At 39.3% G+C, this 24,745-nt stretch overlaps 1 protein-coding gene across 2 annotated transcripts in view; it reads right to left on the bottom strand.

Annotated features, from left to right (window-relative positions):
- Positions 1–9,749, bottom strand: part of LOC310903943 (uncharacterized protein) — a 166,827-nt gene extending 157,078 nt beyond the window's left edge. For both annotated transcript variants that reach the window (XR_014587937.1, XR_014587938.1), the window contains exon 1: positions 9,633–9,749. The gene's annotated coding sequence lies outside the window, so the exon portion shown is untranslated. The remainder of the gene's footprint in view (positions 1–9,632) is intronic.
- Positions 9,750–24,745: the final 14,996 nt, after the last annotated feature.

Genomic DNA, 24,745 nt, shown 5'->3' with positions numbered 1-24,745 from the left:
TTCGTAAACACTAACATCATAATCCCTTCTTTATCTTAAAAGGGACGCATGTTTTCATCCCTTGGCATACTGAAAGGTAACGTTACTGGAGAGTTACTCACCCATTCCCTGGTGATCAAGTCTGTAGCATTCAGAACTTAACTGTGGAGGTGGAATTCTTGCCTTTCAGGGTTTATTTACAGATTTTACCAGAAGAATGTGTAACCTGTGAACTATAATTAGGGATTTCCAGCTGTTACCAGAAAGCCTGGAATACACAGCTTGCAAGCTTTGAACATATTTAAGAATCATCTACTAGCAATCCTAAAATAATATTAGACAACCAAGGATGTAATAACATGTGTTTAAAGGTGTATTAGCCCTTCAGCCACTACAATTATAGTGTATAAATATTATAAAATATATATGCAGACCTTTGAGTCCCTGTGACATATTTATGCACAGTCAAACTTGAGTATCACCAACTCATTATTGTATTTGTCTGGTTTGAATACATGGCAAATCTAGAAAACACCTGTTTTTGGTTTGATTGAATTGAAAATTTTATGGAACCTGGAAGACAAGAGTATTGATCCTTTGTTTAAATATGTAGCTAGAAGAACTGTTGCATAGCAAAGGAAGGGAGCATCTCCATCCATTCCTCCAGGCATTGTATTAGTATCTGTTTTCTAGAAAACTAATCCAGAATGTTTATTGTACCCACATAAAAGTTATTCTGCAAAAAGTTTTACTTAAAAATACAAATTTAGACAGTTGAACGTTCTGAAAAGAAATTCAAATCTCTGGAGAGTAGCCTGGCAGTTAGCTTTTTTAAAGGCAAATTTCCTTAAAAACCACTGCCACCAAAGAAAGAGAAAGAGATTGTTTTTTTAAGAGATTTTTTAAGAGATTGTTTTTTTTAAACAATATAAAAAAACATTTAGATCAACAGGATATGCTAATTCTGAGTTATAAGTCATGACCTGCTCCAGCACTAGTTGATAAACCCCTCAGACATACCTTTACCACTCCCCAAACAAAGATCTGGTAAAGGACTTCACACACCCCAAGTTCAGAGACTGGAGTTCTACTGCTCAGTGTTAGTTAATGGGTTTTGCATCTACAGTTTCAGCGAGAGGTCAGATAACTTCTCTGAACTCCTTCCTGTCTAAATGAACTCATGAGTAAGGGAAAAGTGTATCTTCAGAATAAGTGAGAGAAAAACTTAAATAGTTTCAGAATAAACAAGAGAAAAACCTAAACACCATTCTTGCTGAGAGGCACTTCTGAATGGTTTCCATCACATGAAACCATGATAGCTTCATTCCAAAATCCAGCCGCAGCCCTGATTAACATAATTTTTAAGACATATGCACATATTTTCCCAGTGTAGGCCACTGGAGTTTGAGCCATCCAGTTTATTATTATTTCTCATCTGATTTCTAGTCAATATTTCAAAAGAGACATAAAACAAAAGCAATCAAGAACTCCTTTAAAAAAAAATACAGACACGTAAACTTCTATAAATTTTTTTTTCCTCAGGTTACCAAGTACAGTAATTCAAGCATTGGCTGCCTGCCTAAAACTACAGTTTCCTTAAGTTTTAATTTAAACTTTCATCTATAAAATTGATTGTGCCATTAAAATAAAAGTGACATAGTTACCAACTACTCTCTATAATTAGATACTGTTAGGTTCTTCCTGTTACTTAAAAAACATTCTTCATTTAATATACAGAGAGAGGTAGTGTTGACTAATGAGCAGCTCCATTACTAACTTTTACCAGTTAGTAGTAATAGTTTTATCAGAGCTGCAAACACTTTTGAATAGCCAGATCTTTGTTTTGAGAGCTGAGCCAGAACATTCCAAATACAGTAAAACTCCAGAGCCCATGCGCAATACAGATTCTTTGTTCACCTCCAATAGAGGCTGAAAGAGACAGCCTAGACATAAATGGCCATTTATTCTCATTACTGATACCAAGGAGTATTCTGAAAGAATGTGGAAATTAACATAGGTATCCTGGCCATATTCCAGCTTGGATAACTACATCCTCTGTACCCTAAACACCCTCTATTTCTCTCTACTCTCTAATTTCATTTTAATAAATTACTCATTTCCCCAGTTATAAAACATTGCTTAGTGCTGATGATAAAGAATGACCACCAGGTTCCCCTGTGAGGATGGCTGCAGAACAAGCCTTACCTCCCAAGGGTCAGGCTGGCTGGGGAGACAGCTTCTTACCCACTTGAGTTGCATCTCAGTGAAAACTGCTGAGTAAAGATAAGAACTGAGCCAAAGCAGGGAGATGCGAATTGAAACAACACACTGCACCTTGTTAATCAGGAGAATGTTCAAAACTAAGGGGAGAGTTCACTGCCATATTCAAAACACAGGCTATGTTGGCAGTTTAGGAACCATATGCTCATCAGACCTTCAAAGTCTTTAACTGAGGCTGTGGCTGCAAAGCAGCAAAAGGAGCTCATCTCTTCTCTCTGGTGACAGCAATGGGACCTGAGGCAATGGCATGGAGCTGTGACAGGGGAGGTTCAGGCTGCGTTTTAGGAAATGGTTCTTCACCGAGAGGGTGGTCAGGCACTGAACGGGCACCCCAGGGCAGTGGTTGCAGCACCAGGCCTGCAGCTCAAGGAACATTTGGAAAACACTCTCAAACACAGAGTTTGGTTTCTGGGTGGTCCTGTGTGAAGCCAGGAGTTGGACTCAGTGGTCCCTGTGGGTCCCTTCAGCCTGGAACATTCAGTGATTCTAAGAGGTCCCACTGGGCTACATCACGGTCACAGCTTCTCTCCACCCTCTGGCTACTGCTCTCTCAGACCTCCCAGCTGAGCTACTTCTCACAGTGCTCGTTTCAGCCAAAATAAATCTGATTAGCACAAACAGCTTAATAACAGATCCTTGCTAACACTAAATCAGTCCAAGTTGACTAGAACAGGGTTAGGGAAAATTACACGAGCAGCTCAGCTGGCAGATACCAGAGGTCAGCGTATCCTTTCAGGGTGACAGTCACCTGGAGGCTGGTCTCTTCCAGTTTAGCTGCAGCCAGAGAAGGATATATCCCATCTGCAGTAATGCAAGAGCTTGTCTTTAGCCTAAGACATATAAAGCAGGATGCTCTAGCTTTAAACTGGAAAGAGCCACTCTTTAATCATAAAGCAGAGTTCATATGATTGAATTTATATAGAGATAACCTAGCTATAGATAAGGGCACAGAAATACTGAAACATGAGCCTAGAAGATCAAAGTAGTGCTTGAAAAGATCTGACTTACATCAAACAGAGACCTTTCAAAAATTTAATATCAGTACCTAATTTTTTTGGTTGAACTGAAGTTTTCTACTCTTGCCGTATTCTATTAACTCTAGAAAAAATACTAGTAAGGAGGGAAGGGAGATGATTGTCAAAGGTGAGCAGCAATGAGGAAAAAAAAAAGACAATTTCAACATAAAATGTCCAGTATATGGCAGGGATGCAGTGCAATTAGATATTCTGTTCTCTAAACATTTAGCTCATTTTCAGAAAGTGAAGTATGCACCCACTCCTAATCAGTTTTCTGGACCATGCTAACTGAATATTCCTGGCTACAGGATCTTATAGAAGACTGCGCTCCAGAGTGGGGTTGAGAGGTACAAGTGCTAATGGGGTGTCACAAACCAGAGAGGAAAAGAATTGTCACTTTGCTGCTTTTCCTGGCTGGAGTAAGGCTGATCTTTCCCTGCCTCTCCAGCATTTGGCATGCAGCACCAGGCTTCACAGTAATTTGGAGTTACACTTTCAGCTTGTCAAGTGACCAGTGCCTCACATCCACTCAAGTTTTCCACAGCACCCACAGTTTTATTACTCCTAACAAGATGGCACTCCAGGTTTGTCAGCCTTATGCAAGCTCATTTAAACATCAGTTCAAGGCTGGAGACATTGGAAGCTTATCCTAGCAAAAGAAGGTTGAATTCTGAAAGTTGACTGGAAGGAAAAAAAAAAAAAAAGGCAAAATAAGGCACCAAACAATGAACAATGAACTTACAAGGATAAATCACTCCCAAGTTCTTCTCCATTAAGCCTACATTTTCCCTTTCGTTCTTCATAAGAAACTCCCAAACTATCCACAAATCTTTAGCCAGCAATAGCTCTGATAATTCACATTTGCCTATGCCTTTCCCTCTTGAGCCAGGCTTTTGTCTTTCTTCTTTCAGCACAAGTAAAATATTCAGTGACTGGTGTTGGAACAAATTCAAGGCAAATCAAACATTTGGGGCATCTCTGAAAGGAAGACAGATAAAGGGAGGAGGGGAGTTAACTTTCAAGACTATTAAAAAAAAAAACCTTTATGAATCCAGTATCATAGGAAATGTTCACTGGATGCACATCCTGTCTCTGGCTCAGTTTAAGCTCTCCACAGGGACCAAACACAGCACATTAATAATATAGATGACAGAACTGGCATGTAGAGTCTTTGTCTGAACTATATTCCTGACTCTTTTCTGTCAGCCTGGGGACTTGCAACAAGTGGGTTGCTTCATCCATCACTCTCTTACATATCCACTAGGCTAGATCCAGCAGACAAAAAAATCTGCTTCAGATATTTCTCTTAAGCATGACAGTAATATCACAGTTTAAACAAAGATGTTTCTAGCTTTCTCTTCCTGTTGTATGTGCTTTACCTCTGCACCAAATTTCTGTTCTATCAGTCAGAAATAATGTTTCAGCTTCATTGATTTTTTTTTTTGTTGTTGTTTTTCTTTATAGCTTTATCCAGTGTACCCAGTTTTGGTTTGCAGTGCCAGTGATCATGACCAAACGATACTTAATCCAGTCTGTAAACTACAATGGCAGCCAGGTTCCTTTGCCTTTTCTTACTGAAGACACTCTCCATGCTGTCACAGCAAGAAAATTCTCCTATATGAAAACCTAGATGCCTGAAAGCTGCTTCTTAACTTTTGCCCCTGACTTTCTTCCAAGAGCAGCTGAGAGGTTCTACCTACCTACCAATAGACTCTTACCGTCAGAGCAGCTGAGCACCCAGCAACCCTTAATGACTTTACTCTCCCCATACCTAAGGTAAAGCAGTGGCATAATCTTCAGTGTACCAACAGGGTCTCAAGAGCCTGTATGACTCACTCAAAGCATTCACAGGGTCAGTGGTAGAGGCAAGAATTCAGTGTTCCTTTGCAAGCCAGAGCTCATATCTCCTCCAAGACCAGGCAAGGGGAGCTTACTTGCTCCCTCCCTGCCACCCTCCTGCTTCTCCAGTTTTGACAGATAAGAGGGTCATATATTGGCGCATGTCTGGAAACCCTTTATTTTGCGGGCAGGAGGAAGAAATGTCTCTGCCATTGAGGGAGATGTTACCACCAGTTCAGCAGATCTGCAAATACAATAATTTCATGTGATGTGCATCCTTCAGTCCAGCAAAAGGTTTCCCCAGCGACAGACATTCTGGGAACAATGATAGACACCACTTCAGCCTCTCTAGACACCAATTTTCTTTGCCATCAGTTTATCATTTCACAAAGAAATGATTCAAATGTGCAAGAACCTGGTTTTGCATAAAAGGCGCCAGCCTCAACCCTGTCTTAAAAGGAAAGACAACCTTAGAGCTTTGGTTTCCAGGCATTCTAGGTAGTGAAGGCAAATTTTAAAAAAGTCCTGTCACAACCGAGACCATTCACCATTGTACTGAAAAGCATACACAAATACACTTGTATTTGTAGCAGGCTAAGCACTCCCATCAATAGCCCCATAAGCAGTTGTCACACTTGTACTATCCAATTTAGGAGGGAATGTTGGTTTCATCTCAATTATGTACTGTAATCCTTGATTTAATCCCTCCTTTCACGTTTTACTGCAATTTATTCTATTCAAGCTCTGCTGCTAAAGACATTACTGTCCTGTATGGACATCCGCAGTGTGCTTTCTTCTTAGATCACATCAGACAGTTTTCAGGTTGTAATAATTCTTTAGGCAGTTTTTCACCTTTTTTTTTTTTTTTAAACAAAAGAAAATTATCCTATGGGCACCACAACTAAGTAAAGGAAGTTTCCTACTCATTTGTGTCCTACATCCTTTAGCAGCTCCTCCTCTCCCCCATGCCTTCTCCATATCACGCCTGCCTTCTTAGTCCCCAGAGCCACATAGTGCTATAAGCTGAAGACATTACAGAGAACTTTTTAAACCAGACTGATTAGCAGTTGCTGCTGTCAAACTCAAGTTGCACGCATGATGACTGGCCAGCTGGCTGCTGCTTTTTGGAATGGAGAAAGTGCCAAATTACAATTGTTCCCCTTAAGGGAGGGACACACACTCTGGCCTCTTCTGAACCACCAACATGCACAACATAACACCTTTCAAACTTATATCCCTCTGTCAAATTTGGCTGAAAACATTAATTTTCAAAGCTACTGAGAACTGAAAGAGACAGATTGACAGCATTGTTGCATGTATTTGTCTTGAAAATCTACTGGCTCCTCCTGTAACAGTTCAGCCATTAGTTTCCTTTAGACTCAAGATGAAACAGGTTTAATCACATTCTAATGCAATCACGAGACACAGATTTTAAAAGTGTATAATCGATCAAAGATTATCCAGACTACAGTAAAGTCAGTGGATCTGGTTACTGGTTTGCCTGGGGGGTACTCCTCACTTCTGTTAGAAGCACAAAAAGCCAGCATTATGCAGAAGCTCCATATTTAGCTTGGATTGAAGTTTAGAAAACTGTCTTGGCTCCAACCATTCCGATGAGTTTGCCGTACTTCCTCACAACCAGACAAGTTATATCCTTGCCTTTGGCCCTCAACACCAACTCCAGTGACAAACACACTCCATTTGTCATTATAATCCTGCCAGAGTAAGCGGGAAGAAAGATTTTTAAAGTAAATCCCTCTTTAAGCTCTACTTAAAAGGTTCAGAATTAGCTCTGAGGTAGCTTTATGCGTCCCTTTTAACTTCTTTTACCTGCTGAAAACATCACTTATGATTAACAGAGAGAAGCAAGCACTCCAAGAAAGGTATCTCTGGCTGTCTTGCAAACTAACTAGCGGAAGCATTCCTAAAGCCTCAGTTATATCTCCCATAAATAATAATGAATAAAAGTCAATCATTACCACAGCAACCTTGACTTGATACAATGCATCCACTACATTCAGATTTTGACAGGCTCTCCAGTGAGGTCTAGGCCATTAATATAGGGTATGATCCAACTGTAGTCTAGAGTAGGTACCTTCTACACATTGCCTTGGTATCCTTTGTCAATATACCTTCCCATCACACAACTCAATAATGATTTCCAGGAATCGTGGGATAGATACATAGGAAGTAAAGCAATTATAACTTCAGTATATACCACGATTCGGTTCCACATGGCTCGTTACTCCATGGTAAGTGAAGCAATGAAGGACAATACCGTACTCAACTGCATTTTTATATGAGGTCTTAGAGCTTTTTTTTTTTTTTAAGAAACATTGAAACATAGGAGTTTAGAGTATTCAGATGACAGCCAACGGCAAATTTATGCCTTACTTTTAATTTTCATTGAGAAAAAGCTTTGAAAACCAGTCTAAGAGGGCTTAAATAAAAATTAACAATAAATAAAAGAGTAGCAGCAGTAGGGCCACTTATGATGACAATAATATGATACATTTTGGGATGTCTTAGCACAGATATTGGAATGTACCAATTTCTAATTGTCGCAATATAAAGCTTAACCCCTTCCTATGTACCCCAAGCAAGTTAATTTACCTTTTTTATAATTTTCACAGCATCATCAAAAATTTTATGTTTTGAACTTAGCTGTCAGATTTTCAGGTCTAAAGCAGAAACTGCAGTGAAGTAGACAAGCACAAAAGAGTTTTCAGGAAAAAACAGCAGTGATACCAGGACTGTGAGACATCTTGGAGAAAAGGGAAGCCTGACAGCACAAGAAAAGGAAACAAATGAGTATTTGAATCCTAAAACTCAAAAAATGAATAATTTAGTACACTTATACTAAGAAGTGAGAATCGAGTATGCTTTTTCCAGGAAAGAAAGGAAGAAATGTGGAAGAGAGTTAAGAGGTTGGGACACTAATAGATCTGGTGAAGTTTTCTGAGCCTGGGGAAAAAAGAAAAAAGGATCTAAAACTCTTTGCAAATCTAAAAATCTTTGTAAAACTATGTCAGAGAGCAAGGAACTCCCCCAGCCTAGTGAGGCTGTAAACTGAGATATCTAGGATTTTGTTGAGGCTTGTAATGCTAGCAAACAGAAAACTTCAGACTGTGCAGACTGTGTCTTTGTATAATTTCGCTGTTAAGCAGAACCTTAACACTGTTGCCATGCCCAGCCATAGCCAAGTACCACTCTGCTTAATCCATTGGTTTTATTCTCCCAAAAGGAATTCCCCATTCCTTGACAGAACACTAATCTTCCATAATCTTACAAGATCAGGTTACCTGTTTATGCCCAGAAACTGTCTGTATCCTTATCTTAGCTTTCTTTCATGCCTTCGCCCTTTCTGAAGAAATGCATTGTTTTGTGTCTGAGCAGGGGCTTACGATGTATTTTCTCTTGTGAGTGGTATTGACCCAAAGGCATATAGTCCACCCTTCACTCAAAGCCTGAGCAACTTACAGCATCACATTAAGAAGTATGGCGATAAAAACTGTCACCTGTGGCCAAAAATAAATAAAATTAAAATTATTATAAAAAAAAAAAAATCGCACAAACTTCAGAAGAGATGAAGATAACCACAACTCCTTATATTAACCTGGAGGACAATTTAAAATTGTAGGAAGTTTTGGAGTGAGTGAAAAGAGCAGAACAGAAAATACAGAGAGAAGTTCCTTGCAGTGGTAATTTCCCTGACTTCTTTACACATACTTTAGGGAAGATGCAGGGTAAAACTGTTTTGAGATCACAGCATTTTGAGGCAATAACGTAGCTCATTTTGTCACTGCTACAGATGGCAGGCTGTAATGAGCCCATGTTAATGACTACCATAGATATTCTATACAGAGATACGTAAGGGAGCACTGTGAGATGTCAGCAATGAAACCAAACTGTAACAGCCTTGGCCTCATTTAAGGTTTTGTTAGAAGAACAAAGCTTCGACCTGGTTTCCTCAAAGGTGGACATAAGACTAGTATATTCAGGCAAACTTGGTTTAATTTTTAAATAAAACAAATGTCGATTTATGGGTTTCCACTCATTTTCTTCCAAATTCATGATAAAACAAAATTTTCAAGAAGTATCACAATCATTTTTGAAAACAAGCAGGCTAAAAGGAAATTAAAAAAATAATAATTTAAAAAATAATTAAAAAAAATAAAACAAAAGCAGGCATCACAGAAACCAGAGCCCGGAGACACACCTACTTGGATTTCCTTTAGCACTAACAGCAAGATACCATTTTTAGCACACAAAACACCACAGAAACTCCCACGACCATGAGTTTTAGTTGCCTCCTGTCAGTACCCTGATTGCACCAGTACGCCTTGCCTGCCCTGGCTAGCCTCGCCTGGGACCTGCACTGCCACACATTCTGCCCACGCATGAAGGAACATCATTTAAACTCAGCTCTGGATCTGCAGTCCTGGCTCAAGCTACATCACAGATTATATTTGTTTCCATTGCAGCTCCTGAGCTATTGCTCAAAATCCCCAGGCTTACCATGGACCAAACCTCCTGTTCCCTTTCTTTCCCTCGATGGTGGTGAGACTGCCACTATCACCACCCTACACCATTCTTCCAGCTCAGGCCAGAGCTCAAAGCCCAGGTGTGGGCTTAAATGAGGCTGCTGGATACACAAGTGGTTGGGGGTAGACGGAGGTCCCAGGTGAGGCCAGTCAGGACGAGTAAGGCCTATTGGTGCACTTGGGGTCCTGGCATACACAAAAATTGTGAAAGATTGAAAAAATAGTATAAAAAATAATAACAATAATAAAAAATTACTTTTAGAATTTTTCTGAAGAGGGTATTTCAAAATGAGAACCTCTAGTCCAGGGAAGATTTAAAAAAAGACAACCCACAGCAGACAGACACTGTGCGGGGACTGGAATTTAGTTTCCTCTTTGAAAAAAGTTGTTCATTTTAAAACAACAGTTCGGTGAGCCATGCTATAGAAATACACCTGGCAGAACAACAGGCAGACAAACTGATACAGACAAAAGGATGTGCAGTTATGCATTTCTGTGCAAAGCTGAGGTTATTATATTTGTAGGTCATGTCAGAACAAAAACTACTTCTAATTCTTCCTGAAGCAGGAGGTGTGTAAAGGCCATACCATCTTGGCCAGTACGTCCAAGAGATCTATCATATGGAAAAGCTAAGTGAAATTTAGTTTGATAACTACGCTTTGAGGGATGGAAGTCATTCTGAAGGACAAGAATTTGTCGTATGAAGAACTGGCATTTGGGATTAGTAAATGAAGAGAGATCATTTGAATAAACTACCAGATGGGAAACACACTTGCTATGAAGGTCCCCTTAATTGGCTCCAGCTTGAGACTAATCTGAAAAAATGGGTTTGGACACAGCAACAAACTAACCAAAAAGAATCAATAGTGGTGGCTCAGATAAAGGCCCAGGAAACAGCCAAACAAATCTGATGCAAGGATTATGAGGGTGCTTGGTGTCATAAATTTATAATGGAGAAATTATTGACCTTGTATAATTTCTGCCCAAAGTCATGATAAACTACTAATCATTTACCACAGTCACAGGAGCAAAATTAAAACAGTATGAGAATACAATCTGTCTGAGAAGCTTGGTAACAGCTATGAAAAGGTACAGCCTTGATATTAAAGACAGCTTCCATCAGTCACTGTAAAGACTACACAGAATCATGTCCTCCTTTACTGAGGCACTGACTAGGAAGTGACAATGGAAACACTTCTAATTTACTGCTTGTAGAGAAGAAAATCGGGGGCAATAACCATAAAAAATAGTTATAACATGGGCAAACAAGAGAAATTGTTTTCAACTTAAGTGCGCAGATAAACAAACTTATATTTTTCTTCAAGCTGCCACAACTTACTCCCAAAGGATATGAGATTGATGGACAAACTTCTTACCTACTACCTGAAATCCTCTTGGGATAACCACTTCTTCAATCCTGGCCTCACAACACTGTGTTTCAAAGAGTACATTGTTCATAAAGCACGCTATTCCTGCAGCAAAAAGCTCAAGACTCTTAAGCTCTGGCTTGTACCTGAAATTCTCCCAAATACTTGTAGCCCCTCCAATATAATAGGTTTTCTATGTGAGCCACATTATACACAAAAAGCCTGCACTAATTGGATTTTATTATCTTAATAATCTTAACATTTCCTCATCTAATAATGGTTAATTTAATGTGCTCCCATAATGTGTTCCTAAATTACTACTTTATAAAAAAAAGAAAAAAAACAGTGCTGATTTCAGGTTTCCACACATTGCATTAATTATCTGGAAATGTCTCTGAGACTTCCTAGAGCAGATTTTCACAATCTCCTTATTATCCCTGTACAGACGTTTTAAACATACTGTAGCTACTCCAAGTTCATCATCCCTATAATTTACACAAACCTTGTAATTGATATTTGTAAGCACAGAAAATCTGGAAGTGAAAAGAAATATTAGATGGCTGCCTGCTTTTAGCTCACAGATCTTCCATTTGAGCTGATGTACTGAGAAGTGGTGCTACACAGGGACCCAGACCTGCTCTCTACCAAATCCATAGGACAAGGGAGGGAAGAGTGGGTGCACACAGCCTAGTCCTGTTCCTCCTTGCACACAGGTTATATTCAGGTGCTCGTTTGTTATTTAGAGAGGTTTACTTGTGAGCCCAGCATTAAGTAGAAAGTAAGAAAAAAAAATGGAAAAATAAAACACAGAGAATAAATGCTTTCCTACCAGGATAGAAAAATTATTGTAGTCACCAATAAGAGAATGTGTAAACACCAAGTAAGCTACAAACTGCAAAGTAGATCTAGAGCATTTGAATATTAAAATGAGTTTTTTCCTCTCTCTCCCACCTCCACAGTGAGGCAGGAGCCTAAATATTGAATTTAGTAAATAAAACTGCATGTACACACAGAATCTACTCTGGTCATGGAAGTACAGAGAACAGCTTCTGGCCCCATACAACACACAAGATAATTACTGCACGCAGCCACCATCACAGTGTAGCCTAGAGCCTGATGTTCTGTTCCACATCCCATGCCCCTGCTGGTAGCAGAGACCAGGCTCACAACTGCTGCTTCTCAAGGTATGCTGTACCACTTCCTTCTGAGCAGGTCACGATAGGTGGGAGGCTCGGCAGCTTCCACCCTCCCTCTTAAGGAAAGAATGTAATTATCCTGATTGAAAGCTACTTGTATCACGTCACCAAAGGGAACAAAGCAGATCCAAAACTTACAACGATTCAGAGAGCTATTCATGCGTTACACTGAATGGGTCACACAACCAAAACTTGGTGTGTGCCAGCTGCAGACCCAAAAAGATGTTGCTGGACATCAGGCACCATTCAGCCACATTCCGACTTAAGTCAGAAATATTATTTCACAACCACAAAGAATCATTCTTGGTAGAATAAGATTCTTAGGGCCATGATCTTCAAACTTCTTAGGCCTATGCCTAATATTTTTTATGCTCGATCCAGCTGCATTAAGAACAAAAACATGGATTTGAGGACAAAAGTAGTAGTTCCTGAAGGAACAAGTTACACACCAGAAGATATGACCATGTGAAAGCAAAAGTTTTTGTATACATCTCTCTGGCTCTTACAGATACACTTTCCATCACTAAGCATTTTTGTGCCACGGTAGAAGAAAACTGTAGGGGTTTTCATCATCACTACTTTTGCAGTCTTTTCTCTGCCTCCAGCTGCCCCATGAGGTTGCTGACAGCCTCTCTGTCTCTAGATGAAAGTACACAGAAGAGGGAAACAAGACTGCCAGGTACCTCTGGCATTCCTATGGACAAACATAATTCACAGAGCATGACCATGAGAGAATTAGAGCAGACGCTTTTGTGAGTAGTTCCACTGCAGACATGTCTACTCACAAGAGTATAGTTATTTACACAGTTACAAGATTTGACAAATATTTATTAACACTTGGCAGTCAGTAACAGGGCAGCTAGGAGAAAGCTCCGCAATCAATTCATTTTGTGTCAGCCCAGAACTTAAGCTAAAGCGCTCAGCAGCTGGGGCGTACCAGTGTCAGAGGCAGGGTCTGCCCCGTGGCACCTCTGAGTCAGGTGGGAACGCTCTAACTGTCCTCACACAGGCGCTGAGCAGTGCCAGGCATGGCTGAGGAAAGCTTCTCTTTGTCAGTAGCAGTCCCTTGGACAATGACACCAGAAAAATCCTGACAAAGCTTAAATTGTACCACTTACAAGGTATAATGCAAGATGCAGCTCCTGGTTTCCCCTAATTTCATTAGCTGGGACAATGGCATATTCTCTTTGTTGATGACCTCTCAGGAGTAGCCTGCTTTAGGAAGCTCTACTGGTCAGTTCGGAAGAAGAGAGATAATATGTCTTCTTTCCTGGAACCCTTGCATGGATCACAGGGAAAAAAATAATAATTGGAGGCAAACAAGATCCATTTTGAGCAGAACAAATTATATATACTCAGATTAACATGATCTGAACAGAAGCATTATTGATTGGTAGCATATAAACATTTGGGCAAGATGCTATGTTGATAACAATAAATACTGAAATATAGTTCTTGGCTCATATCTACATGTAGTCTATTCCAACTTGCCCTTGTAATCAGCCAGACTGTTCAAGGTGCTGTTATTGATATTTGAGGCTTCTTCCCTCAAAATCAAGGAAAAGCAAGTAAGCTACTGAATCACATGAGTCTTAGAAACTAGCAACTGCACAGTGGAGCGTTTGTGCCAGCCAAAGCACATAAATCTTAACAATTGTTCCTTCCCCACCCACTGAATGTTTTCCACATTCTGGGTTTCCTTCTCATTTCCACCCTCCTTAGTATTTCTTTAGCCTATTACTATTAGTTTCTTAACTGCTGAGGACTTTGTCCAACTTCTTTGAAAAAGCCACCTTCTGTATCCCCTCCCTTTGTTTTGATCTTACTTTAATTGTCAATTCTTCCTACCCTTGTGACTTTCACACACTTGCTTTTTTTTTCTTCCTCTTTTTCAGAAAAGTGTTGTTTCAGCAATTGCCCTTTCTTTGGAAAAGCCTCCTAGAGTTTATTATCCATGACATCACACCAAAAGAGTTATTTGTCATACGGCAAAATTTAATAAGAGAAACTAAACCCTGATTTTTACATGGTTGGATTTTTTAGGGTATGGTTCTGCTGTTTTCTTTTAAATTGTAGTCTCATATTGACACAATAGCCTATTAAATACTACAGAATGACCTGGAAAGCCAATTAAACATTTGTCGTCTACTAAATTGTACAAAACAACTTATATCACCTTCTTCCAACCAGTATCTCTGCAGCTTCTAGTCAATAATAAGGATGTATTTCTAGCATGCAGCACGGCATGTATCAAGCAAATAGCCCTGTTTTAGAGGTAGAAGACTATATGCAGAAAAGAGGATGCAGCAGCTGCAAGGAAGGCAGGGCAGGCTATTTGTCACCCTGGGATTTGTGGCAATGGACCAGTGACCCTCCTTGCCAGGCTTAGGTCTCCTTTCCTGACAGGGCTCTTAAGATACCTGCATTCCCCCTCAGACCATGGGATGGACCAATGGAGAACAGAGCACGAGAAATGCCACCATGTAAAGTTGGTTCAATGACCAACCTTTGTCTGGTTTGCTCTGGGAGAAAAAGGCTACAGGAACGTGCTCTCTTCCCTGTTGGCACTTTCACAACAGTCTTCTCATTTCAACTCATTTTGTTATAGCAGAAAGGTATCTCAAAAAAAAAAAAAAAGGCATTTCCTGCAGATTTCGGTCAGGTTAAGAAGAGGGATGTCATGAGTCCTCATTCTGAGAAGGGCCACATCGTGATATTTCCTCATTAGACACCAGGGAATGCACAGAAACTTTATAAATGCCCAGACATGGGAAGAATTCATGCCTCTCAGATATCAAACATTGACGTGAAATACCTGTGTGGGAAACTGTAGGATCATACGCCAAAAGGAACGAATGAGACTTTACTAGTGTCAGTATGCAAAGAAAGGCATGCTTGGTTTCTGAACAAGCAAAGTTTAAAAAAATAATAATTCAGAATGACTTAAAAGTAGATTTGCAGCTTTAAGGTTTCTCACTGACAAAACAAGAAAATCCATTCAAGATTGAAACAAAATATTTTCTGTCAAACTGAGAATAAACTTTTTGATTTTGAGATATTTGAGAGGGCAAGCACATTTTGTAACATCTAAGTTCACAACAAAAGTGGCATTTTGAAATTGTACTTTCCTTTTTCTGAAACTATTTACCTAACTTGACCCTTACTCAGTAACTATTTTTGTTTTCTTTGAATTCCCTTTTTCATCAAAATCCCACTGGTGTTTATTTTTTTGTACAGCTCTATTGCAGTGTTTGAAAAAAACTCAATTTAGAAAAGAACTGTTCTCAGTACTGTCACTAGTGCCCTACAGGCCATTTTATCCAATAGATTGAGACAAAAATATCCATGCAAAAACTTCTGTGGGTGAAAAAATTGCCAAGCTCAACCTTCACAATTAGCAAAGAGGAAAACAGAATGAGATCTCAAGATGAGCTTTTCAGTGTGCATTCTTCACCCAGCGCTACCGGTTTTGCTTTAGATCACACAGGGGCAAACATTAAAGCCAGTAAAAATCTTTCGTCTTTATCTCCTGTCTTGTTTTTCTTTTCTCTGTTCACAATAGCAGCCTCCCTGGTGTGGGATAATTCCCTATAAAGATCTGTCTTGCTCTCTGTGTCCTGTGTTGTTTTTCTCTCTTTTCACACCACAAGCCTCCCTTGAGTGGAATAATGCCCTGTAAAAGCTTAATAGGACATGTGTTACACGTTGTCTATTTGTGTTTTAAATGCCTTCCCTAGTGTGGTGTAATACCTAGTAAAAATCTGTCCTGTCTTTATGTTCTGCATAGTTGTTTTCTGTTACCACTGAATTCTGTATTTGAGCAGGGTCCGATACTTACAAACAGCATTGTCATAAAAACAGGTACTAATGCCATGAAAACAAATGATATTCTGAAATGTTTCTCCTTAATTTGTAGGGAAAAAAAATGTACCAATAAGAATTGGTGGTATTCTGCAAAAACCACCACTAGCAGTAAGTACTTGACCTGTAGAAGACCGAGAGATTTCGGCATGCTATGAATTTTGGGGCAGATATTTAAATAGTGTAGGTATACAAAACTCACACCTACCCTCATCCCAGTTTCTGCAAGTAATAATAAGCAAAAATTAAACACACAGGTGTGCTCACTCCACCCAGAGGGCAAAGAAGAAAAGAAGAGCCTTTGATCTGGGATGGCTGTTTCTATTTGCTATCTTCTGCAGCCTGCTGTTCAGGGAACAGACCAATTTAGTGGCAGGACTGTACACAAAATGCTCTCTGTAATCCAGAGGAGCAAGAAGCCTGGATATGGTAGATAATGGAAAAGCATGAACAATAAAGGTGCTACACTCTGCAGAACACAGTACCAAGACCCCAGAAAAGCTCAGGCCCACCAGAGCTGCTCAACTCTTGCTCAGCTAGTCCCCATATCAGGTTCATCCCACCTTACTTTTTCCCTATTCTCTGTATCAGCGCTATTCATGCACATTTCTTTTTAGCTAAAAAAAGTCATCAGCCAAAAGTGTTAAAAAAAAACAAGTTCCAGCAACACTGGAGCTTGATGATCATTTTTAGTTACATGTTACTGCTTTATATATTTTCTTTGGCATATCAGCATTTATTCTGAAGTAATTTTCTGGTCTAAACTAATGAGCAATGAGTGTGACAAATACTGCTGTTAGTGATTGTGCATTTTAAGGCAATATTAGAGTGAATGATCTCTGTAGGAATAGCCAAGCACATTTTGCTTCACATATATATAACTTCAAGTCTCAGTGATAAAGTCCCATTAAAGATATCCTACCCTCTTGACTGGGGTTTTTATCTTTGCTAATGTAATGCTAGTGGCTCTGATGCAACGTGGATGTCCTCAGACTGATTTAATTGGGCAGAAACCTTTGAAATATGCCACAGGCTAATTCACTTTGAGGGTTCAAACAATGAATCCCTGTAGAAAATAATATATTAGTGGGTAAAAAGATGAATTAATGGCAGTACTCGAATATCATCTCTACAGCAACCAGAACAGCTGAATTAATAATGTAACAGGGTTTTATTATGGCTTGAAAATTACGGCTATGATGACACTATGGGTAGCCCAGCCTTCCCCTTTATTAGACCTTTGTAGACAGAGTAATCCTTTGGCCCTTGGAGAATTTGTTCTCCTGTGAGGATCAGGCAAGGTTACTCCATTTACAGGATCATCTCCTCCCTTAACCATCTCCGTCTCTCTCTTGCACCTCTCCCCCTCCTCTCTCTTTCTCTCCTTCAAGTTCACACACAGGTCACACACCCAAGTGCCCATGTTACACCTGGGCTCACACATATCAGTAGCCTGGAATTTGATTGTCCTAGCTTCAAATTATAGTTTTCAAGGAAATAAACAAACTTCCATTCCTCCTATCAAAAAAAAAAAAAAAAAAAAGCTTCATGCAATGAACATGTAGGCATAAAATAGCATAAATAAGAAACCAAGAAAACAGAAGGCAAACTCTGCTGTCATGTGCCTTGACAAAAAGCTGGAATAGTTCTCTGTAAAGTCAGACAAAGGATACCAGATTACAGTGGAGTGACAGCGGGCAGGCTGCACTGTTTTATTTTTTTAATCTAATGACATTGTTCAACAAAGTCAGAGGCCTCCTTGTGTACACCTGGCACAGGAATATTTATCTTAACATACCTTTTTTCTGCACCAAGAATTTTAGGGTAAAAATCCTTCAGCTACAGCTAAGTGCTTCCTTGATTGATAAAAGTGCTGTCTTGTATCACAGAACCTGGGAGAAGTTTTTACCGGTATGTCTACTTCATGCAAGTGCAGGATGAAGCTGTTGACCACCAGAGATATCTGCTAGTGTTAGCCATGATGCTCTGTCACTGTGGTCAAGAGCTTTAGATTGCATTTGCTCTATGAAAAATGGTTCAAATGAAGAAGAAGGAGAAAAAAATATATATATATACAGCACAAGAATCTTAGGAGGATCTGATCAACTCAAGGGACCAATGAAGAAAAAAAAAATCAAAATCACCTACTGTACTTCTTAAATCTCACCTGTTCAGTCTGTTTGAGAAAATAAGGCCTTTGGGTGTGACTACGAGGACTTTAGATTCTTGGCTGGTTTTTGTTTAATTAGAAGAGAAAATTGTTTAATGTATTTAGGAATTTGTGTAAATATTTTTTTTTACCAACCCTAATAATCTGAGCTGGACAGAGTTGTAGGCAAAATCAACATTCAGCTTCCAAGTCTCTGGAAAAACTTGACAAGGACAGAAGGAAAAAGATCTGTAAAAAGCAGCAAGGGCAATGGTGGAAGGCAATGAACAGAAGAGGCAAATTATCCAGTGCAGTAGCTTTATCTTTAAAGCTAAAACTACTTTCCACCATGCTCAACCTCTTTTTACTTCACACACAATGATCACTTTGCTGCATTCTCTGGATATTTCTGTTCTATTTCATACACATTTCCTGTAAATGGGGATTAGGATTTCAATCACGACCTGCTCACACAACAATTACTCAGGCAAAAGAGCTATTAAAATCAGTGGGACAGTTTGGCCCGTTTAGACAATGTGGAATAAAATCTATTTACCCCCAGCATTTTCCTAAACCTATGTTGTTACAGGTACCGAAAAAAATCTTTTACTATGCAGGGTTTCATAGATGACAATCTCATCTCTAAAAGACTGCTATGTTGGGAACAGATCAAGATGATTTTGGGCAAAAGCAATGCCCAGAGCTCTCAAGGTGAGAATGTGGAGTGTCACACCTGCAGTGTCACTAACTTCCCTGCACCTGGATCCCCACCCGCCTTGGGTCTGCTTACCGAGGCTGGTACTTCTTCAGAGAGGAAACAGTGTTTGTCTACACTACAAACAGGTAAGAGTTTGAAGCATGCATGGGCATAACCAAGAAATAAATAAATAAATTTAAAAGGAGTGGTAATAAGAGCAGGAAAAAAAAAAAGTGAAATGCAATAGCTAGAAACTAGTAATTCACTTAATTCAGACTACAACTAAAATGTGTATTTTAAAATAGAGAAGCTAATTAAGTCATTAGAAGACATTACCAAAGGAATGGTTTAGTCTCAGTCACTTAAGTCTTTGAACTCTTTACATTTGAATACATTTCTAATACATTTCCCTGTGTACAAATCTTTCCAGTTGCAGTATCACTCAAACAGAGGAGGTAGTCAATGCCAAAACTGTCAGTTCAGGTGCTCTGACCTACATCAGCTTGATGCCAGATGTATGTTAATGAAGGCCTCCTCTTACTTCAGAAATATGAATTTCCGACTTGATTCCCGAGCGAAGTTCCAGAGATCAAGCAGGAAAATGTTATCTAAAAATTTCTGGTCAACTTTATAGATTGAACACTGTCTCACATTTTGTGTAATTATCTGAATTCAGGGTGTTTATACTGAACATCACTTTAGCAAACCTCCTCCTCAGTAGCCTCCATGCATACGAGGAGAGAGCTAGTTTAACTTTAAAAATACATGTATGGGAGACTGAAAATTCATATTAGAGTTGATAGCAAAAGACCCAACAAAGAGAGAGAGAGAAAACAAGAGCTGTCACTCATTTGAGACAGAGCAAAAGCATCATTCTTTGCTATTGAAAAAAACTGCTTGTGTCAAAGCAATGAAATTATATACCTTAAGCAGAGATGTGAGTTTTTATGAATCTCCCCCAGGCCAGCATGCTATGAACAGTGCATTGTCAGTTCTGTGAGTGTGGTAGGAGCCGGTAATCTTCAGAGATTACAGGTGAGGGGGCAGGCCTGCCATTTTAAACTAACAAAACGCTTGCTGTCTTTAGCTTACAGTCCTTCACAAACACTACCCTACATTCATTTTGAAGCCACTATAAATTGAACCCTCAGAATCAGGTTTTCTTTGAGGTTTAAAGGTTGAATTATTGGCACTCCTTGGGGGAACAGGTTACTAAACTTTTGCATCAGAGTAATCTGGAGTGTTTTGCATGCTGTTTTCAGATCAGCTAGTTTGTCTAATGAATGAGATGTGAAATGAGTTCCTAGGGCTCAGGAGAAAGCTGAATGAGAATTTCTCAGTCTCTCTGAAACTCATGGCATTAACCCTGCATACACTATTGTATGTCAGAGTGTAACAAACACCTAGACAAGCGAATCCATCACCAAACCTTCTGCAAAGCATTAGCAGCCAAAAGCAAGGGAGAAGGCAGGATGGCTGGTTTTTGAATTCCAAGAATTTTTAGAGAAAATATAGGTTGACACATGAACCTTTTGCCAGCATAGCAGTATCTGCTGGGGTTCTAATTTTCTGTGCTAAGACAAGCCTCGTACAAACCCATGGTAAGATATCCCTAGGGCTATAGGTTGTTTCAATCCAAGAACCAGACACAAGATAAACTGGCAAATGCGCTTTTCTGCAAGTGTAAAGAAAGTCCAGTCTAAGTCTGTTTGCCTGTACAGGCATGTCAGTGTTGCTAAAAACATTGAAGGTGTTTGAAACTATTTTCAAATACCACAGTCTGAACCTTTGCCACAGGTAGATCATTGCAGGAACTGAACATGGGCTCAGATTAAAGGGAAAGAAAAATGTTTCCCAGTTGCAAACTGCAAATGCTTTGTCACTTATTTACATACATAAATGTAGAGCAGAGTATGTGGGTGCCACCCTAGTATAAATGCTTTTATAAGCTATAATAATATTATGATTTCCATATATAATGCCCCATATATAAGCACTGAAGAGTTTCCCCACAAATTCCCAGGCCTGCCACTACCAGCCAAGCTGGGCTCTTTCCTTCTCATGCAAATGCTACACAAAAAGGGTGTGAGCAGAGCAGGGAGCCACAGAAGACAGCTTCCCCAGGCCAAACTGGAACTTCACTAATGTGTGTGACAACCCCTGGCTGTATGCCTGTACCACTCCCCTCGTCGCTATTCAGCTGAAGATGCACACTGCGGATGAAAATGCAGGCCTGCTTTTGGTTATCTTTTTCCAGAGATAACACAACTGACAAGGCTGAAGAGTTCAGAGAATTCATGGACAATGCAAATGAGGGAAGTCACCCAACATGGGCAAAGGCTCATTTTTCTAATGGAACAGAAAAAAATTGGCTTTCAAAAATTGGAACAGCATAAGCTTTTGGAAAAAAGGGAGGGAGCCAAAGCTGGCCTTACTGCTGCCTCAGGTATAGTGCTCCTCTTTCATTATCAGAGAAAATCTTCCCATTGAATGCCATCAGTCATATTTTTGTATTGATATTTCTAGATGAGTGAGATGCCCCCCTTTCTGGCAGTGTAAAAATCAGATTGTGTCTTCACAGTAACATAAATGCCTAAGAAGATATTTCCCAAACAGCCCAAAGCAGATGGATGACTAAAACTTACCAAAATCATTTACTGAAACAAAACTCCATCAGAAGCAGAACACTCAGAGCTCACAGTGGCCAGCACTTTAAAAAAGCATAAGCATTCATAACTGCAGCTGCTCAGAAGTTTCCCAGTATCTCAGATTCACTCAAGGTTCACATAAGAGATTCTCTCGTGGCTTACAGTTTTAGTATTTAGTGAGCTGCATTCTGATATGGAGCTCAAGAAGAAACAAATCACATCACTCTGTAAGCAGCTCTGAAACCAAATCCTTTGAGCATTGCCCATCATTTGAACTCTCTCACCACATAGTTCTTCTGCAAATAGCCTTTGTTACTAAAGTCACAGTTAAATAGCGATCCTATTTGTCATTTACACTTCATAGATATCAACGGGTATAGTTGAAAATCTGTTAGTACTGTATGGCACCCAACCACTATTCACTGGCAGTAATTAAATCCTGATGTAAATATTTCTCAAAAACAGGAACAGATGTTTTTGGTTTTGCAACCAAGCAATGACGAAAATCTGACAAGTTCCATAAACCATAGAAGTGGGCACTTCAGAGAAAATTTCCTCTATGATTTTGCTACCATGCAGTCTCAATTTACCAGCAATATTACAGAGATAAAACACAACCATTTTCTGGTACTACTATTCTTGTCTTCAGTAACACAGTAAGTGTCAGGGGAACTGACAGAAAAAAAAAAAAAAGGAAGAAAAAAAACAATAATCATAATAATGAGGCATGAGGCTTACAAATCTACATTTCTGTTTTCAAACCATAATAAATTAGCACAATCACTCAGACTTAGTTACAATTCACAAATCATATCCTTGTGTGGCTTTTATAAACTATGATTCTCTAATTAATATTGGTACTTAGAAGCATCTCCTGGTTATTCAGTTCAACCATTTTTAATTTTTTTTAATTTATTTTTTTTAGTAGGTATGGAAATTCAGTTACAGCATGGGTTGTTTTAAGCAGTTCCCAAGCTGTGATGTAGTTAAATGTACTTGGAGGAGGGTTATATTTTGCATTTCCCTGGTTTGGGTCTCCTGCAAAGAGAACCTTATTTTTTTTTCTTCAAAACATGTTACTAACTACACTGAAAAATTGCTTTACAATGAAGCAAACCTCCCCTTCAGTTCCAGAGTATGTATATTCACCACAGAGTTGGTCGTGATAGCTTGTCAGTAGGATGAGAGCTATTTGGCTCGCAGGGACATAAATTGATAGCAGAGATACCATGTTCAATCAAGAGTCACAGTGGCTACTGGAAAGCAAAATTCTCAATCAAGATGGCAGCGAATGCAGTTTTAACACAGAGATTTAACCAGATTTGCAAGAATGGTCAGCACCCCCACCTGAGGTAATATTTTTAAAGAAACAGCCTGGATCTCAGATAGGCACCTGTAAAAACAAAGGGTTCTGCTTGGCGTCAAGAATTTATGAAAACTAGGCCACTTGGACTAAATGTCTTAACAGCAGCTGAGCTTCCTAGAAAATCTGACACACAAATTACCCAAGAAATATAGTGCCTACATAGGTTCCTTACTGAAAAGCATGATGACACCAGCTACCACTTATTTAAAACTAGTGCATTTCATTATGTCAGGGCAATTGCTACCCTGGTACATATCTTATTACTGCTTATTTATTATCAGTGTTAAGGAGGTTAACTGCACTGTTATTTCCTCTGCTACTGGGCTTTATTGCATGTCTGAGACACAGAGTTCTGAGTAAGCTCAAGCAGCAAAGGAAATAACAGAGGCCATGGCTTAATAATAAATATTCTCTAAAGGAATATAGCAATCAGGTAGGGAAAAACAAAGCAAATTTCTTCTGGGGAATATCAAGAGAGGAAAACTACAGCATCCACTCTGATGAGGGCTAGATGAATAACTCACAAAGGTCATTTATCTGAGAAATTTAATCTTTTTTTTCTGTTGCAAAGTATCTCTAGAGTGCATGATCTTCACTTCATTGGCAAATTCCCAGAATTCTTTCATTTAACATTATGGGTTGATTGCTATCAGTCACTGTGGAAAGTCATTTCTCATTGTACAAGTAGCATTAATTAGTTGCTGCCTGGTCAGAAAAGTTACTGTGTAATACTGCTGATCTATCATTGCATGACCTCAACAGCACTTGCACTACAGATACTCGTAGCCAACTGGAGAATTCACATGTTTAAAAGCTTTCCCATCCCACCATCAAACCCTTGCCAATGTGATTACAAAAGAAAGTGATATCAATGAGTCCCTCTCTCAGAAAATAATTGTGAAGGAAAAAATGTTGCATTAGTAGTAGCATTTTTATATTGTTCATCCACTTACCGAAAGCTCTGGTACAAGAAAACAGTACAATGCTCAAGTTGCCTGCACGCTAGTAAAGATGCAATAAAGAAAACATAGAGAAAATTAAAGATGATAACTATAATACTAATCAAAGAGTAAACCAACAGTTGCAGTTTTCTGTGCATTTCCAAACAGGTAATGATTTAGATTAAATGACAAATTTACAAAAGAAGAAAAAAAAAGCCTTGAACAGATAGGAAAACACAGTATCATCATTTCACAGAATAAACTTTTTGTTGTTGTGCAAAATGATGCTTATCTTCTTGTAGTTCTAAGAAATTTCCACGAGCAGGCTAATCTGCATACACGAACAGCCAACCTTTTCCTCAGTAACTGAAGGTTCTGTAATATGCAAGACAGGAGTTGGAACTGGTGTTTCTTAAGGGAAGAAAAATCCCATTTCTAAACAGGAAGAAGATTTGCTGCAGGTTATGAGACATACACCTTGCGGCTTTCTGTGTTTGCTGAGACAGAAACTTACATGTGACACACAACCCAGGGATCAGCTGCAGCATGTGGCTTACAGCTAAACAGACATTTTCCTTCACAATGACACTGGGAACACTGACTCCTGATGAGCCTATCAACCAGCAGCTGATACAATGACTGCTTCAGCTGTTGATCTTACTTAACATAACATTTGGGAATACATTTGTCGGATTTACTGTTATATACACAGAAAACACCTTTTATCCTCATGCATCTCAGCATGACTCCCTCAAACACGTGCACACAAACATCCGTGGATACATTTTGTATGTATATCTGCAAACACCTCTTCACTTTCAACACTTCTCTCACCCGATCCTGTCAGGAATTAGCAGGAGTT

Source organism: Anser anser, assembly GCF_964211835.1.
Source record: "Anser anser genome assembly, chromosome: 9".
NCBI lineage: Eukaryota > Metazoa > Chordata > Aves > Anseriformes > Anatidae > Anser > Anser anser.
Note: the sequence above shows the minus strand (reverse complement) of the source record. Positions and strands in the feature narration are given on the sequence as shown.